Below are 8,266 nucleotides of genomic sequence, written 5' to 3'. Positions count from 1 at the left end.
GGCAAATAGTGAAGTTTGAGTTTATCTTTTCTTGTTCATATTTCTTTAATTTCTTTCATCTGTCTAATTGTGCTGGCTAGAGTTTCAAGGGCAATTGTTGAAAAAAAGTGATAAAAGAGGGCAACTTTGTCATGTTCCTGTTTTTTTTTTTTGAGGAAATGCTTTTGATTTTTTTTACCATTTAGAATGATGTTGGCTTTAGGTTTAGCATATATAGCTTTTACAATTTTGAGGTATGTGCCTACTATTTCTAATTTTTCTAGTGTTTTTAACATGAAGGGGTGTTATATTTTGTCAAATGGTCTTTCTTCATCTATTTTGATGATCATATTATTCTTGTCTTTAAGTCTGTTGACATGATGAATTATGTTTATTGATGTCCTATGTGGAGCCAACCTTGCATCCATATGCAGCAAAATGAGATTAAATCCCTGTCTCTCACCCTGCACAAAATTAAACTCAAAGTGGATCACAGATAATGGATAAAGAAACTGTGGTATATATACACAATTGAATATTACTCAGCCTTAAAAGAAGAATTAAGCACTAAAACAGAGACCTTGTACATAGAAGAAAAAGTAGGCCCAAATTTTCACCATGTTGGCTTAGGAACTGACTTCCTTAACAAACCTCTTAAAGCACAAGAAGTAAGATCAAGAATCAATAAATTGGCTGTATTCAAACTAAAAACATCTTATCAGAAAAGGAAACAATCAATAATGTAAAGAGAGCCTACAGAATGAGACAAAATCTTTACCACATACACTTCAGATATGGCATTAATCTTTGGGGTATATAAAAAACTCAAAAAACTTAACACGAACCAAACAAACAAACCAAAAAAATACCAGATAACCCAATCAATAAATGGGCTAAGGAACGGAATAGACACTTCACACAAGAAATAAAATAGATCGACAAATATATGAAAAAAGTTCAACATCTAGCAATTAGTGAAATGCCAATCAAAACTACTTTTAAGATTTCATCTCATTCCAGTCAGAATGGCAATTTTAAAGAATACTAGCAACAATAAATTTTAGCGAGAATGTGGGGAAAAAGGCACACTCATATATTCCTGGTGGGACTGCAAATTGTTGCAACCAGTCTGGAAAGCAGTATGGCGATTCCTCAGAAAACTTGGAATGGAACACCCATTGACCCAGCTACCCCCTCCTTGGTCTAGACTCAAATGACTTAAAATCAGCATACTGCAGTGATGCAGGCACATCATTGTTTATAGCAGCTCAATTCACAATAGTTAAACTATGGAACCAACCTAGGTGCCCTTTAATAGATCAATGGATAAAGAAACTGTGATATATATACACAAAGGAATAAACAGCTTTAAAAGAAGAATGAAATTATGGCATTTTCTGGTAAGTGGATGAAACTGGCGAATATCATGCTAGGTGAAACAGGCCATCCCCAAAACAAAGGCAGAATGTTCTGATATGGGGATATTATAATGCACACAATAAGTGGAGGGAAGGAATGAACAGAAATACTTTGGATTAGACAAAGGGAAAAGAAGGAAAAGGAGTGGTGATTGGTTTAGGAAAGGCAGTAGAATGAATTAAACGTTACTTTCCTATGTTTATATGTAAACACAGAACCAATGTAACTGTACAACCATATCATGTACAACCGCAAGAATGAGAAATTATACTCCATGTACGTATAATATGTCAAAATACATTCTAATATCATCCGTAACTAAAAAGACCCAATATTTTTTTAAAACAATAAAACCCACAAATTAATGACATATAAAAGTCATTCAATGAAGTAACAGAAATTTTTCTGAATCTTGAAAATGAGATGAACATGCAGGTTCTGGAGGTATTTAGAATAGACAGGACCAGAAAAAAACTTCTCCATGGCATATTGTAGCTAAAATATCAGAAATTCAAAGTAAATAACTTCAAGAGTTTCAAGAGTGAAATGTCAAGTCACTTATAAAGTCAATCCAATAAAATAATAGTTTTCTCAACATAAACTTCAAAGGGCATTAAGTTCTGAAAGAAAACAACTGCCAACCTAGATTACTATATCCAGTAAAGGTATTCCTAAGAATCAAAGAAGAAATAAAGATCTCCCAAGATAAACTAATTTATAATTCCTAAGTCAGCTCTGCAGAAGATACTTAAAGGAATCCTACACACAGAAGAGGAAGATAAGAATAACTAAGAAAGCATGGGAAAGAAAAAATCTCATTAAAAGAATGGACAAGAAAAAATGAGAATTAGGGACAATTAATTATTATAAAAAATGATAAAAAGTAACATATACCTCTCAGAAAATAATGCACAATGTAAATGGTCCAAATTTTCCAACTAAAATACATAGATTGGCAGATTGCATTTAAAAAAAAAAACCCATTGTCTCTAAGGAACACACTCACAGGCAAAGACAATCACAGGCTGAAAATGAAAGGATACGAAATGGTATTCCATGCAGATCTGTTACTTTCATATCAGACAAAGCAGACTTCAAGCTGAAATAGTCAGAAGAGAGAAAGATAGTTGTTGTGTTTTAGATATGAGGTGTCCCACAAAATCTCATGTATGAGAAAACATAATCATTTCACCTCTGAAAACTTTTATGAGAAGTATAACACAATTGGTTGATTAATCCACTCACATAGATTGATTGAGCAGTAACTATAGGCCCAATGGAGTATGGCTGGAGGAACTAGGTAACTGTGAGTGTGCCTTTAGAGTTTATATTCTGTCCCCGGTGAAAGGAGCTCTCTCTGTTTGCTGCTTAGGCCCAGAGATATGGTGTTGGTCATCTGTGGACTGAGTCCTCTAAACCATGAGCCAAATCAACTTTTCCTCTTCTAGGTTGTTCTTATCAGTTCTTTTGGTGATAGAGATGCAAAGCTGAAAACAATGATAAAGAGAATAGTCTAATTGGAAGATATAATAATTATAAATATTTATGACCTAAATATTGGTGGGCCCAATTTCATAAAATAAACTAAACAAAATAAAAGTTTTAATAGACCCCAGTGAAAAGATAGTAGGGACATCAGTGCACCACTCTCACTAATAGACAGATTATACAGATAGAAAATCAACAAAGACACATCATATTTAAGCTATACTATAGATAAAATGGACTTAAAGGACATCTATATAATATTTATCTAACAATGACTGAATGGATTTTCTTTTTTAGCCCTTCATGGAACATTATCCAAAATTAGTCATATAGTATGCCATAAAGCAAGTTTTAATATACATAAAAATAGAAATAATTCCTTGAATCTTTTTATATCATAATGAAATGGAATTTGTAAGAGCAAGGAAAAACTATAGAAACTATACAAAGAATACATGGATATTGAACAGTATACTTTTGAAAAATGTATGGGTCATTGAAGAAGTCATGGGGGGAAAAACAGGAAATCCATGGGAAAGAAGAGAAAATACAACACACCAGAATCTGCGGGATACAGCAAAGGCAGTTCCAAGATTGAAGCACACATGAAAAAGAGAGAACAACAAAAAATTACCCAAAGAAATTGCAAAAAAGCAACCTGATGACGCCTCTCAGGGTTTTAGAAAGACAAGAACAAACCAATCTCAAAGCTCATAGGAAGAAAGAAATAATAATGTTCAGAGCTGATATTAATGAAAAAAACGTGAGAAATAATACAAAGGATCAATGAAAAATGGAAATGCTGCTTTGAAAAAGTAAGCAAGACTGATAAACCCTTAGACAAATTATCAAATAAAAGAATGAGAAGCTTCAAATTAGCAAAACTAGAGATGAAAATGGAAATATTACTACAGACAAAACTGAAATTATGAAAATACTTAGGAATTATTTGGGAAACTTACATTTCAACAAATTGAAAAATCTAGAAGAAATGGATAAATTTTTACATACATTAAACCTACCAAAATTGAACCAAGATGATATAGAAAAAACCTAACCAGACCAACAACAAGCAATGCAATTAAAACAGTTAAAAAAGAAAAAAAAAAAGCCCAGCACCAGACATAGTCACAGCTAAATTTTACCATATCTATCTTAAAAGAACAATCATCACCAACACTCCTTAAATTATTCCATCATTAGAAAGGGTGAAAATGCTTCTAAACTCATTCTGCAAAGTTGTTATCACCCTGATACTAAAACCAAATAAAGACACTTAAAGGAAGGAAAGAAAATTAAGGAACAATATCAATGATGAACATATATGCAAAAATTCTTACTAAAATATTAGCAAATAAAATTCAACAGCACACTAAAACAATCGTATACCCTGATCAAGTTAATCTTGTTTTTTTTAATGCAAGGATAGTTGAACATAATGCAAACAAATAAATGTAATACAACATATAAATAGACTCAAAGATAGAAATCATATGATCATCTCAATAAATACATAAAAATTCTCAAAAGTACAACTCCTCTTCATGATAAAAGCCCTGAGTAACTAGGAATAGAAGAATCTTGCCTCAATATAATAAAGGCTATGTGTGCCAAATCAAAAGCCAACATCATACCAAATGGGGAAAAAACTGAAACCATTTCTTTTAACATCAGAAATAAGACAAGAATGTTCACTCACTACTCCTACTCAATATATTACTTTAAATTTTAGGCACTGCACTTAGGCAAGAGAAAAAAATAGAGGGATATAAATAGGAAAGGAAGACGTTAAATAATCCTTTTTTTTTTTTGTAGATAACATGATTCTATGCTTAGAAAATCATAAGACTTCCAGAACTCATGAATTCAGCAAGATAGGAAGATACAAAACATATAAAAATCATGAGAAGATTTTTCTATACATTAATAATAAACAAGCTGAGAAAGGAATCAGGAAACCATTTCATTCACAATAGCTTCAGAAATTAATATATAAAATACCTAGGAATAAATCTAAGCCAGGAAGTGAAAGAACCTTACAAATGAAATTATAGACACTTAAAAAAGAAATTGAAAAAGGCACTAGAAGATGGAAAAACTTTCCATTTTTTGTGGAAAGGAAGAATTAATACTGTTAAACTGGACACAATACACAAAAGTTTACAGATTTAATGCAATCCTCATCACAATGCTAACAATAATCTTCACAGGAAGAGGAGGAAAAATCCTAAAATTAAGAGGTTAAAAACAAAATACCCACAGTAGCCAAAGCAATCCTGAAAAAAAAAAAAAAACTATGGAGGTGTCACAAAACCCATTTTCAAATTATATTACAGGGCCATAGCACAAAACCTGCATGGTAGTGTAATAAAAACAGACACGTAGACCAATGAAATAGACTAGAAAACAGAAAAACCCACACCAATGCAGCCAGCTGATCCTTGACAAAGTTGACAAAAATATATCGAAGGAAAGACTGCCTCTTTAACAAATGGTGCTGGGAAAATTGGATATTCATATTTTAAAAAGTGAAAGCACATTTATCTCCCTCTCTCTCCATAAAAGTCAACTCAAAATGGACCAAAAATCCAGGGATGAGACCAGAAACTTTACAACTGTTAGTATGTTGAAGTGTTTCCCCTGTTTTTTTCTAAGATGTATGTATAAAACCTAATGTTAAGTTTAGTCATGGAGGTGCTCTTACTTGAATTCAACAATAAAGAATGCAAATAAAAATCAGATCCTTTGAAGCTTATGGAGAAAAATATTACTGCCCACTCCACATCTGAAGGTGCATAATTTGATTTCTTTTACATTAGTAGCCAATATGTCCCCTGAAAGCAGATGCAGCTTGGAAATATGAGAATGTTTCAACATTCATCTGAGGCAGCAGTTCAACCAAACTTGGACAAGTTTTCATCCTTGCATAGCTAATACCTAAGCTTTGTGAAACACATATTGATAACTTCTGAGGTTTTTGATGTTCAATCCTTTCACTTTGAAAAGTTCATAAGTTACCACTAATCCACCCGTATATACTAAGAACTCCAAAGAGATTCACTGAATAATGGAAGTGCATCAGCCATGTGGATCCACTGTTTGTTGTGGGATTAGGAGTAAACTGATTCTAAAATGTTTAACTCAAGAAAAAAAAATCACCCATTTTAGAAACATTCAACTTAACCAGTGAATGGTAATGTTGACTCTTTGGACTTAGGGGTTTGAATACAAGTGTAAAAGCAGGTTTTATTTACATTATGTTGGTCACTTGATTTTCTTATCACAAATAATGTTTTTGACTTTTTAGTGCAATAAATAGATTTCCTATAGAAGAATGAGGCATAATTCCCTTTTGTCCAAATGGGCTTCCAGATGATAACCTCTCTCTGCATACAAAGCTGTCCTTGTCAGATCTTTCTCAACAAAGCACTTCCCACTGTCTACTCTTGGGATCTCATGATCTTTCCCACTCTGCATTTCACTCAGTGCCAGCCCTGTTTTCAGTTCTCTGTTACTAGCCTGTATTTATGGGCAAGTCTTCCTTGCTCCCATACAAACAGCATATCTAAGAACCCCAGGCTGGCTTAGAGGTCCACTGTACCTGTTATGTGCAGAATGGGAAAGTAGAGAATCACCCTTTGCTTTTTTGTTGTTGTTGTTTGTTTGTTTTTTACTGGAACTTTCTTTTCCTCATGGGTATATCTAAAGAACACAAGCAAGTCTCCTGTACACTTTCCATAATAACAGCTACATCTCTATCAGCAGCAAGGAACAAAGCACAATAAAGACTTTTTTTCCTCTTTGCTCATTAAACTCATAAAACACAATGAATGAGAGAATTGGCATCATATCCAGATACATTTGCAATCATAAATCTAGTTTCAAGCTTATTCACTTTGCAAGTTTTTAGTTCCCAGGTAGTAGGAAAGTATCTTAACCTTTGTTCAATTGATTTCTCCATCTATTAATGGGAAATCAACTTGTTACAGTTAGAAAGAACGTCTTGCAAGTTTCTAGCATAGTAACGGGGCCTGCATAAGTCCCTAGCAGAACTTAGTCCCTCGTATTATTCTATAGGCAATAGAAAATACCCTAATTGTAGTTTTTATTTAACTAATAATTTATCATTCTTCACAAAAAATTGTCTTAATAGATGGGCTGCTTTGAAGACCAGTATTAATCATAGCTATTGTATAGTTGGGCAAATTGTTCTCTGCACCAATCTAAGGTCACATTTTATATCCAAGTTGCTATTATTTTGAACTGTTATTAAGAAAAATTTCCAACAAAGGACAGTAAAGAGTTTTGGATTGCTACTTGTGTATATTATTCTTTTTATCATAGCAAATAGCTTATTCCTGGATGATTATCTCCTGCCTTATCCATAGCACAACAAGGAAGCTAAATTTCATTAAATAAAATCAGCCATGAATCATCCCAAACAATGCACATTTCTGGGCCACATCTGGGGGAATTCTCATGCATCGGCCCTAGGGTGGGGTTTGGGAGCTCATCATTTGAAAACAGTCAAGAAGTGATTATGATATGCATTTATGATTAACAAGAACTGTGTTAAGTCAGTGCAGAAGGAAAGCAGGGGCTGTTACCAAGCTCAGCAGGTCTCTCAGTATTATTCTTGATTCTTGGACGTTTGTGCACAGTTTCATAGAGATGAGAATAGAATTTTAATTGAGGTTATATTTCCATGGGAACAAGAAACCTAGTGCTCCTTCGTGTTTGCAGATATCTGTAAAGAGGTATCTTGTTGTTCGCTGCAAACTACTGCAATGCAGTAAACACTATTGGAACTAATTTGCTGCTTCGTATTGCCTACAATAGAATACAGATTCCACACTTGTGATGGCAGAGAATGTATCTGTGCAAGATTTTCCATCTCCATGGATTATCCTCAAGGACAAAGAATTCTAGGGCTGATGGCTACCATTCTGTTTTTTATAAATAAAGAATTGAAATAGATGGTGAGTAATGACTTTGCCTAAGGTCACATAGCTGGGTGAATTTTTCTTTTTTTATACTATATGTAATTACATTTTATTTCTTTCAGGGAAAGAAAAATACATTTTATCAAAAGTAGCAAAAAGAAAAATTAACTGTCAAAGCACAAAAGAACTGTCTGCAGACTTCAAAGAATGCAGGATACTTACTATATCTCATAGTTCATGATACCTTTCCAATTCCTTTGCTTTTGTACAAATCCTCTAATTGAAACCTATTGACAACTTATGAACTGAAAGGAACATACTAATCCTGCTGTTTCCCTCTAGTCCTGCAGAAAAACAACACCTTATTAATCACTATTTAATCACAAAAGAGTAGAAAGAGAAACTTGATTTTAAAAATTCGGTTTCTAACCATATGT

This window comes from Marmota monax, unplaced genomic scaffold (genome assembly GCF_021218885.2).
Source record: "Marmota monax isolate L192 unplaced genomic scaffold, Marmota_monax_Labrador192_F-V1.1 WCK01_AAM20220418_F8-fsc00115, whole genome shotgun sequence".
Lineage (NCBI taxonomy): Eukaryota > Metazoa > Chordata > Mammalia > Rodentia > Sciuridae > Marmota > Marmota monax.
Note: the sequence above shows the minus strand (reverse complement) of the source record.